This window comes from Scardinius erythrophthalmus (assembly GCF_964197995.2).
Source record: "Scardinius erythrophthalmus genome assembly, chromosome: 7".
NCBI lineage: Eukaryota > Metazoa > Chordata > Actinopteri > Cypriniformes > Leuciscidae > Scardinius > Scardinius erythrophthalmus.
Window position 1 is genome coordinate 31,297,397 of NC_138227.1, and position 12,096 is coordinate 31,309,492.

A 12,096-nucleotide genomic window follows, 5' to 3' on the forward strand; every position below is an offset into this window, starting at 1 on the left:
CAGACAGCAAGGGATTACATTTACTCTGTGGATGGTAGTAGTCAAGTTGTTTTTTTAGTTAGTTAAGTGTACATTTCTCTGCTTGGAGGAAGAAAATGAACTGTGATTCTCGCACAGCTAATGAACTGTGAATGTGCTGTACTCTTTAGATATTATTTGAAATAACCCTTGTGTTTAAAATGTACAATATGCAGGAGTTGATCCTCAATACCAACTTTTGGCTGTGATGTGCTGTGTTGTTCCTAACTTTTGATTTTTTACCGATTGTACTCAAACCTTTCAATGAAGAAAAAAAAAAAAACAGTGTGGCGCTTGTAACCTGTAAGTACAGTCCTAATAGTATGCTGGTCCTCTCCCTGTCAATCTTCAAACAGTACATCCATGATTATTATACATAGAATTCCGCAAATCTTATGTAGGCTATGTGTGCGTTTTGCACACGGCTACAGTGGGCTCAAGGGCTTGTTTCTTTTCCTTGCAAATTGGGGATGGAGGTGTGGAAGGACACTGAAATTTGTGAAAATGTCAACTGTTTAAAGCCTTTCTTTAAAGTGAATTTAGTTTTGTATAAATTGTATCTTAATTTTAATACATTTTATTCATCAACAAATTGCCTGTTAATATAATCATGGAGGCGTCCGCGCGGTCACTTACTTATTGCACGTTAACTGGAGCGCATCTCATCCTAACTTAACGATACTCAGCCTATGCCTCACACAGACATGAGAAATACATAAAATACACAAAGCTTGAATAGTCTTTAAATGAAATAATTTAAAACGAAAGAAAAAAGCTAGGCTACTCTCTGATTATGTAATTTATTATGTGCATTTCTCTCTATAGGCGCGTTCACTACAGAGATGGCGATCGTCAACTTCATCTCTGCAGCCGAGTCGACACTGTCAGAAGTTTATTAATAAAAATCAATGCACGCGTCACCGGATTTACAAATGCACTTCTTGCTTGTTGCACGCACACATATTATGTCGAAATAACGAGATATTATGTTGAAATAACATTATTCTTAATAAAACATCTTTTAGAATATTTGATTGAATGCTGAATGTTGCGCTTGTTCAATTTAATAAAATTAAAAATTTAATTGTGATCATTAAAATAATTGAATATTAAATATTTAGTGGCCAAGTTTTGCTCATTTATATATATATTATATAGCAATAGTTTATTCTAAGTTTACTCAAGTGGAAGAATGTGACTAATAAACTTAGGCCTACTAGCACTATGCATTATATCTAAGTAATTAAGCACTAAGTAATTATCTTAATATCAAAACCTTAAATTTCCTCTGGACTCAATGATAAATACATGTCTGACGAACCATAAAGACTAGAAAATCGCATTCATGACGATTTATGGAGATTTTATTTCCGTTAGACCTTTGCCTACATTGACGCTGATGCATTAAAGAGGAGGGGCTCCCCTGTTCCAAGATGGCGGCTCTATTGACGCATTCGTTCCAATGAACTGCCGTATACAAGGCGACATCTAGTGTTTATATCTATGAACAATAGCAATGAGAACAAACATATGTTTACGTTGCTAAGAGTGGTTGCTAAGGGAGTTGTGTAGTGATACACAGAACCGGTCATAGCCATGTTTTATCGTGAATAAAATAGTTTTAGTTTCGTTTTCATGGACATTTCCTGTGTTTCCTCTTTGTTTCCTTGGTTGTCATGGTTTATAAGCATGTTTTCATTTGTTTTCATATAGTTAGCACATATATTCATATAGCACATTGATTGATTACATCCATCATGTTCCATGTTCCATGTTTAGTTAATCAGTTCATTAATTTTAAAGTAGACCAATTCGCCTTTGGCTAAGCCACACCCTAGAATGTAGATTGACCAATCACAGCGCAGCCAAGAACGAGCTCCGACAGAGGTCCGACACTTTTTCACAGCGCTCCATTGACTTTAACGCAGGCGTCTCATATTTTTGGTCTCGGCAGGCTATTACCGTCGTAGTTTTATCAAAAATATGGTTAAACGTTGTTTCTGGGGCATTTGTAACACAGATACGCGTTTCCCAGAGAGGTTGGAGGGGGGTGTCCGTTTTTTTCCCCTTCCCAAAACCGAAGTCAAATCCTGACAAGTGTCGTCTTTGGATTAAACAGTGTGTGTGGACGTCCTCACAGTCAGCTAAACCCCTCAAGGATCAACAAGCACACTTTTGTGTGCTCTAAGGTAAATTTTGCTTTTAACCTTACTGTGAAGTTATACTAGTTAGACAGTTTTAGGTTATGACTTCGGTTCTCTACCCTAATTAATGAAGAATCAAGGTCCTAGTAGCAAGCAAGCTTAGCGATAGTTTAGTTATCACGTAAGTTAAGTCAGGATTGTATGTTTTGACTAGCGGCTGGATGTTAGCTAACTTTGTTATTCAAGATACAAACACATAACGTTAACGTTATCCTATCTTGAATAACAAAGTATCTTGAATAACAAAGTTAGCTAAAACAAACAGCATAAAACTGTCTAACTAGTATAACTTCACAGTAAGGTTAAAAGCAAAATTGACGCGTCAATTTTGCTTTTATTGCAATGGTGTTGACGCGTCGAAAGCAGCGAAGAGTTGTAGTCCACAAAGTGCTCTCACACACACAAAGTCTAACCGTATCAAACTTCTACCCGCTAAATTGTATCATTCTTCACACGAAAGATTATATAAAAAATTCACAGACAACATATGTTCACATTCATGGCAGAATTCAAACGGGACCAGAAAATAACAGGTAGGTATCAGGGTAGAGTCTGTATCAGAGGACATTTCAAGGTAATTCCCTGAATACTTACAATACAATACAATTCTTCCCTGAAGTATGGTGACGGCGTCCCATCAAGAAGCTACTATCACTACCTCTCAATCACACTTGAGCTGTTTCTTTTGTTGTCTTTTGAGCGTAGAATCTTTAGTACTTCTAATTCTCAGCTGCGCAGCATAGGCTATATCTGACACGACTCCCAAGCTGCTCTTTGCAGAAATGAAGTTTTATTCACAGCCGGGAGATCACTGGTTACAACAACCAAGTGAGTCTTACTTAACAAAAAGATACATGTATATTTAAATCATACAGTTGAGTAAAAATCAATGTCACTCAAGTCTTCTTCACTGTGATTTGTTCTGGTTATTGGTTTGTAATGATGTAAGATAATCATATGACTGTTAGTTCTACTGTGTTAAGCACTTTTTCGGTAAGTCTACGTGGTCTTAGACCTGAGCAACCTTAGTCTGCATTTTTCTGTATATTTCATGTTGAAAATACCCTTCTAACCACTTCTGACGCCATTAGATAAAATATTTATATCACAAACTTCACAGTAACGTTCTGGGGATATCCAGTGTTGCCAGATTGGGATGGTGATTTCCAGCCCAAAAGCTCACCAAAACATTGAAAAAAAAAAAAAAAAAAAACACTACAAGAAAAAAAAACTCCCAAAATTTTACTGCCAAAATAAAGGGATATAATTTCATTACCATGTCATTCAAGGTTGATAAGCACAATTTGCATCTCCTTAAAACAAAATAACAATGATAAAAAAAAAAAAAAAAAAAAAAAAATATTTTTTTCCAGGAAAACAGATCAAAACAGGGCAATAATTAAGGAGAATTAGCCAATATGACTAAAATGTACAGGTGGACACTGTCAAAACGGCAATCAAGAAATGAACCGATGACTTTAACCCTCGGAAGTACACATTGCAGAACATAACGCAGAATTTAGAAGTCAAAACTGATTCATCGTTGATTCAAACCTTTTTCACGTGTGCACATGACCATGGACAGGAGTCGTCCCATATTTGATTTCAATTCAAGTCATTCAACTGTGCTCTCCTCTCAAAGTTACAGTCACCATATCTCCCACCATGTGTACGTTTTTAGAGTTGCTCACTATCTCACTCTTTACTGTAGATACAACTTACTGTATAGTAGGCTATATCACTTTGGCATTAGCGATCACTTGAATAAACAGCTACAACTTATCACGCTCAATCGCATCTGCCTGCTGATCGCTGATTGGCTAAATTGGAACCCGCCCAATCTGGCAACACTGGGGATTTCTAAGACTTATTTTACTTCTTGTAAAAAAATAAAAATAAAATTAAAACAGGAATAATAGGTTCTCTTAAAAAAAAAAAAAAAAAACCCAGATATAATAAAATCGAATAAAAAATGTTAACGAAAAACTACAATAGCATATCAGTGACACTAAAATAACACTGACTTGAAATCACACTTAAAATAACACTGTACTCCAGATTTTTTTAATGTTGGTTAAGGGTCACATGACATGCAAGTAAACAAATAAAATATTTATTTTTTCAGTAAATTGTCTTTAAGTAAGTGTTTTATTTTAAAATGATTTATTATTTAAAATGCTTAAAATTATTTAATTATTTAAATGATTCATTTGACATTTTTAAGATTTAATTATCAGCTTTTTATCAACTCACAAACCTGCATGGGTTTGCAAACTCCAGTTTGGGAAACCCTGACCAACAGTATAAGTTTAAACGCAAATTTTTGTCATGTGAAAATTGTGGAACTGCTAACGCCACATTTTTACAAGCCACACTGTTTAAAATGCTACATTGTTGTCACAAGGCCACTTAAGTGTGGAATCTCGACCAGAAGCAGAGCATGTGCTCACTGTGAGTCAGGGCTGAGGTCATGACAATGCACAAAGCATGCCTGAAACTGAAAGAAAACTCACACATTTTGTACATTGTTAATAAGTTTGTGAAGTACTGTGAAAGGGCTGTATGTCGCAACATTATTGAAAGCTTGATTCTTATTGGTTGGGTGTTGAGGCATTATCAATTTTGTTGACCACCTTTCAGATGCATATCATGTCACCATATTTTTTCGAAAGAACACTTTCGCATACCATTAATATTTTAAAGAATAAACTTATGTGTGAACTGACTGTAATATTTTCGGACACTTAATTGCATGTTATTTACTTTTACATTAAAATGTAATGTAGTTTAAAATGATATAAAATGCAATTGAATTTAAAAGTGCATTTTGACCCAAATATGTAAAAATATCAGATAAAAGTGAAAGCATTTTTAGTGGATTAGTTCTCACTGATAAGAATATACATCACTGTAAAATGCCACCCATGCTTCAAAAACACAACATGAAATCATTTATATTGAAGATATTAACTGGAACTCTGACAACATCTAATCCGGACAGTTTTTCCTCAGAACTTACAACTGCTCTCGTTATTTCAGCTCTGAGAAATCGGTGGAAAACGAGAAGCGTTGTGGTTTGAGCTCAGTCCTGTCCCTACACGTCTGTGAGGAGCTTCAGTCAAGGTGTGAACTGACGTTACACAATCTCTAACTGAAAATTTTCCCATAAACCCTCACCCTATACTTCCATTGAAATTCCCTCTTTAAAATGACATCAGAAACTTCCTGTATTTCCACACTGATATCATCTTCATTCTATCAATATCATTGTCAAAATGATCCCCATCTGCTAAAATGACTAAAAACGCTGTGTTCTGCTGCCAGGCCATTAGAGGCCATTCTATCAATATCATTCTTGCACTAAGTTTACATAACATATATCAACTACATAAATAGGATATCGCTGGGTTGTAATTGAACTACACCGCTTATCGCATGTCGGATGGTCTGATTAGCAATGCTGTGGGACATTTCCAGGTTTATGGCAGTGGTGTAAAGTATTTGAGTACATGTTACTGTACTTAAGTATCTTTTGGGCTACTGTCTAGTTTGACTGAATATCAATGATAGTAGCAATGTTAACTCTCATTGACTACATTTTTTGAAAGTATATGTTGTCTTTATGAGTAATGCAATTACTCATTACATTTTTCATGACACCTAACTTTTTCTGAATCAGTTTATTTCTGCTACAATAGAAGCAATATCGCCATCTACAGGGCATTGAAGGTACTACATCTTGAGTGTTTCGCTTTTACGTACCCAAACTTGTCAACAAAGCTACTTTACATGAATGCGAGTGAATTAGCAGGTAGTTGCTGAATCGCAGGTGTTTGATTTATAAGATGAGGACGTCACTGCAACCGGTGATGTCAAGACGTCTAGTGCAAATAGGCTTTGACTATTTCATGTTACGTAACATTATTTTGATTATTCGTTATATTAAAGAGAACTTTTAGAAGGATATCGGTTTACTTATGCCCTTTTTGACCGGCTGTTGTGGCGACCTCGATTTATCGCAATTTTGAGGTGTTTCATTTTTCACTGGCATGTCTCTCAGGTGTTGAGGATTTGTGCATCTCTGAGCCTACATTTAGTACCAATAAAATACTAAAGTACTGTTAAATTAAATGCTCTAAGGGGCTGTTTACACGATGCCCCCAACTAAAAAGTTTTCAACTAAAAACGTACAACTTTTTATGCGTCTTGGCCGTTCGTTTACATGACAACGGCGGTTTGTGTGCCTGAAATCGCAAACCTTTGAAAACGGGTTTCAAAGTGCAAGCTTTTGTAAACGGTCTCCGTGTGAACAACAAAAACACGAATCTCTGAAGACAATGACGTCATGCACATGCGTATTACGTGTTCAGTCTATAATGTTTCATCGCCATCTAATGGCCTGGCAGCAGAACACAGCGTTTTTAGTCATTTTAGCAGATGGGGATTTTGACAATGGTGTTGTCTGTACTCTGTACACGGAAAAACTTCCCAGTTTTAAGCATATCGTTGTCGTGTAAACGTACCCCAAGACTTTTACTCACGTCGCATTGGAATCGGTGACTTGTAACTTGTAATTGAGTCATTTTGGCTGTAAGGTATCTGTACTTTTACTGAACTATGATTTTCAGGTACTCTTTACACCTCTGGTTTATGAGACATGGCATGAGCTCTAGGGTTTTCCCAGAGGGTTGCTTTATGTTTTGTGAACATTAATGATTGACGTAAGGGCAGGTCCGGGCGGGCCAGTCAAGGTGAGGCACATTACGTGTCTCCGGTTTGGCAGAATAGCTTTAGGGTATGGATCATCTCACTTTAAGATCAATGACGGTGTTGTTGGCCAGTCAAAGTCCATTTTTACTTATGTTAACCATCTTTGTGAGGAATTTCTTCAGTGCCTCAGGGGAATCGATACGATTATTGACACACTGTGTTAGATACACTGCATGATTAAAACAAAGCATTGGCCAAGGCTCTTATGGGCAACCTTATACAGCAAGGAAACAAACTATACTATACAATTAAATAATAATGCTTATATTGTATATAAGCCAGGATTTGGATATACTCCACGGCAAGAATATAAAGTTATGTTACGCATAAATAAATGAGACTAAAATAAACCAACAAAAGGTGTTAGAAATATTGCTGGTGGATAGTAACATGTGTATTAGGCAAATGGGCAGAATGAAGAATATTAAATGTAGCAAATTTTATCTAAATATATAAATCAATGGAAAAAAAGATTATAAAAAGAAATGACAATATATTACAAAAAGAGTTGCTGTACACAACGTCATGATCTTGCGTTGGAGATTAATATTTTGTAAATAAAGTGGTCAATTCTGCAAACAAAGCACTTGCGTCACTTCATAAGGTTGAGGTTAAACCATCAGAGTCACATGGAGTACATTAATGATGTCTTTAGTTCCTTTCTTTGGCTTGAAAGTGATAGTTCTGTTGCTGCCAATGGAGTGACAGAAACCTCTCAGATTTGATTAAAAATATTTTAATTTGTGTTCCAAAGATGAGTGAAAGTCTCATGCATTTGGAATGACATGAGCAATTAATGACAGAATTTTTGGGTGAACTATCCCTTTAAAAAATGTAAGGTACAATCAGTTATATATATATTTTTTAGTTCTGCTAACTTATTAGGGTTTACAGTTTATTCTTAGTGAATTCATTAGAGAGGTATAGATTCAAGAATATATCATTTTCATCTTTTCTCTGAATAAATTCATTTAGTTCACAAAACCTGTCAAAATTATTTGGTCATGAATCAAATGATTGTGTGCTTTAACTACAATAATGTGGAGTAGTAATAAAGTCATGAATATTTACAGAATAAACACTTTTCATTGATTCCTGTTCGTCCATGGAAACAGAAGAGGAAGTGGCTCTTTTAACGGTTTCACAGTCTGGTTTCTGATATGATCAGCAGGAGAGGAAAGTTTCCACAGCCAAGAAAACAGCAAATCAAACTGAAACACAAATTATTTAAAATTAAATATGCAAATTGTTTAACTTCATGTTAGATATGAAAAGCAGCACAAAAAGTCTTCTGTTTATGTAAAAAAAAAAACATAACTGTTTTAACATGCAACAATTCTGACGACACGTACCAGTACTTGATAATAAAACGTTAAAACAGGCTCGCAAGCAAGATAAAAAGAAAAAAAAAAAGAAGGCACAAATGTACGGTCACAGTTAATCTATTGAGCTGTTCCATGGCATCAATTTGTAGACCACTCCGGAAGGCTAGTTCACCATAAGTCTGAAACCCTAATGTGTTTGTTCAATAGTGATGAGTAAAACCAGGTCTGTGGTTAACATTACTTTCACGTCTTGTTCTACCACACAGATTACACACAGTCACTTGTTAAACCTCAGACATGAATTCTGAAATCGAATAAGTTGCTAGATAAGGATTACAATTACTACCTTTTTTTTTTTGCTAACAATGTGTTTTGCATTATAACTGTTACTGTGGCACGTGCAACACATACTCATTCCAAAACATTGGTTTCTAAGCACTCTCAAATCAGTTGTGAAAGTGTGAGTGTGCCTGATGGCGTGACTGTGTGATGATTCAGTTCATCCGGAGCAGAGGGGAAATGATAAGCTACTGGATAACACACACACACACACACACATGTGCTGCCAACTTTTGAGTTCAGCTTGGAGTGAGAATTATGGATTGGAGGGAGGGGGTTGATTCATAAGCTTGTGATTCGATTCTGATCTGGATTCAGTATATATTCAGTTGGATAAATATCAGGTACAAGACATGTGTAATACTTAGGAAGGTGAAGATAGTTCCAGTGAACAATTAGGTTTATTAAACACAGCACAATGTAACTCACGATCAATACAGACAAAGACTGATAACTGAGGTAACACAGTCTCACCCCCAAACGTCACATACTGACGCGTCTTGACCAAACGGCAATATACGACGAAAAGGGTACCCCTAAAACGTCCGTATGTGACTATTCGGGTTATGGGTAGGTTTAGGTATGCGTTAGGGTACCGCTAAGAGGCGCTGCTGGTGCGCTTATGTCTTCGTCTCATATGGACGTTTTAGGGGTACCCTTTTCGTCGTATATTGCCGTTTGGTCAAGACGCGTCAGTATGTGACGTTTTGGGGTGAGACCGGGCTGACTGAGGAGGAACTTAAATATCTATGGTGATGAACTCATTATAGACAAGTGTAATAGTTAAAAATGGAATTAATATGTAATATAGTGCATACATTTAGCTAAATTCTCCTCTCTAGAGTTCATTTTTCAAGCTAACTATGCTATTGTCATTGAATGGCTTTCTGAGGTAAATGTTAAGTTACATTACTAAGTTGTTTTGACGTCTGTTCAAGGTTGAAACACTGAGCGATTACATGAGAAATTATACATTTCAGAAAGTTGTACTCTATCTTTCAACATGCCATCTGATGTTCATTCATGTGTATTTCGTGCTGCAACTAGAGAACTGTTAATTGCTAAAGTCTCATGCTGAATGCATGAGAGTTTGCAATCTTGCGTGTGCACACACACACACACACACACACACACACACACACACACACACACACACACACACACACACACACACATAGAGAGAGAGAGAGACAAGTGGAAGCAGGTTCAGCTGAAGTGACTAGTGTCTTATCATAACTGTCCAGCTCTACTGTTCTCAACGACACTCTTAAGATATGATCAGTGTGTCAATAGGCCTAGCTGGCCCCAAGTTTATGTGTGTGTGTGTGTGTGTGTGTACAAGGGAGATGTATTCAATGGCTATTTAAAACGTGTGATTCAAATGTGCTGATTTGTGCAAGACTGCAGAGGTGGGTCACTTTTAACAATGGAGACCATGAGCAAGCACAACTGAAAGGAAGACTGCATAGGAGGACAGCATATTTATTGCAGGAACAATGCCCTGTGTTCACAACAATATGTTGAACTGTTGTATATGTTTTGTGATAGTTATAGTTAAAACTCTGAATATATCAATTTAAATATGAATATATTTAGTTATAAATCTGAATATATTAATGCATATATTGTCTACTTTATTTCTACTTTAATTCCTGCAAACAATTATTAGCATGCAGGTTGAATGAGTAAACCAATTCATCCAGATGAACAGATCGAATTCATAATTTAAAATCTTGCTGTCAGACTGTAATTTTACAAACAGCATGAGTGAATCAGTGCAACCTTGTATTCCCTCTCTCTCTGAGTTCAGGGTTTACGTGCAATGAGCTGTGTGTATAAAGCATGTTCTCACATATTTGAGTGCTAATTAAGAAAAAGGATCTACCAACCGCAGTTAATTTTGATTTCCTAGGTATTAACTGGTAATTGTGACTCACAATTCTGATTTCCCAGACATTAGGGTTAGGGTTAGGGTTAGGGTGTTGCTGGTTTCCCAGCAACATAGTGTCGGCCCAGATCCGGCCCACATCTGGGCTGTGTTGAATCCAAGTGTACCAAATGTGGGCCGGATCTGGGCCGACACTATGTTGCTGTCTGGATTTGTTTCTCAATTGTGAGATATAAACTGGCAATTCTAAGTTATAAAGTCTAAATTGTGAGATATAAAAATGTTAGAAAAAAGTAAGAATTGTGAGATAAAAAGTTGCAATTAGCTTGTAATAATTTTTTTTATTCTGTGGTAGAAAAAAATCTTCCATACCTTCACGTTCATTGCCAATTATAATAACTAGAATAACAAAATCACTTCTTAATTAGCACCCAAATGCATGAGAACGCACTTTGTTGACACACATCTATATGCTATAGTGAATAATTATACTGTACATATTATGAACTACAAACACTGTATGCATGCCTTTCAAAATCATATAGCTATAATAAATCAATGTGAACAGCAACATGAATGTGGGAAAGACTCTTTATCAGTATTTGCAAAAACTCTTTCATTTCCAGGTAAAAGGAATGTGAAAGACGTGCCAGTAAGACCGGAGGGAAATGAGAGAGGAGGTGTTCGTTCTGCCCTCATACACAACTCCACGATTAACATCTGAACACTTCATGTTCTCCAGAACAGACACAGAAATTCATTTCAGGAAACACATCAGTTTCACATTTCTTAGTTCTGACACATGGCAAGATAACTGGAGAACATTACAACATACCATAATTTGTCCCAGATTTGTTACTCACCTGGGAAATTGAGAAATCCCACTTTCATGCAATTTAAAGGTACTGAGTTAGAATTTCTCCCATCTAGCAGTGAAATTGTATTTTGCATTCAAACGAATAGTGCTCTCTAGCGCCTCGCTTTTTCAAATGCGTGTTGCAACTACGGTAGCCGTTATGTACCAAGAAGCTATGACAACATGTCTTCCAATAGCACTTCATCGAGTTTAATTATACATGTTCTACTGTTATGCTGCCTATATAATGAATTACACAACCAAGCAATGAAAAAAAAGCTTGTAATTTAGACCGTAACATTGACTTACCTGTCGAGAAGAACGCAGCGTCCATTTCAAAGTCTTTCTCCTTCATTAGCTCTTTCCACTTGGGAAAAGCTATCCCGATATTTACCCTCGTTTTTTTAATTCGGAATTGAATTCCTTTTAAATTATTTTTTTTTTGCCTTTTTGGCAACGAGGATTCCTTCTCCTGTGGCTCGGCATAAGTATGATCCTGCATTATGAAGTACCGTACAGTGCAGGCTTTCAAATTTGCCGGGGCAGTGACAAGCGCCTCTCACTGATCATGATCTCCTGGTTTCAGTCATGTGACGCTGGCTCTGAACGAAAACACGTTGAGGTAGGCTAGTGCTTTTTGTCCCTCTCTGCTATTATAGTTTTTCAAAATGGCGGAACGACATGTACGCCTCCTTG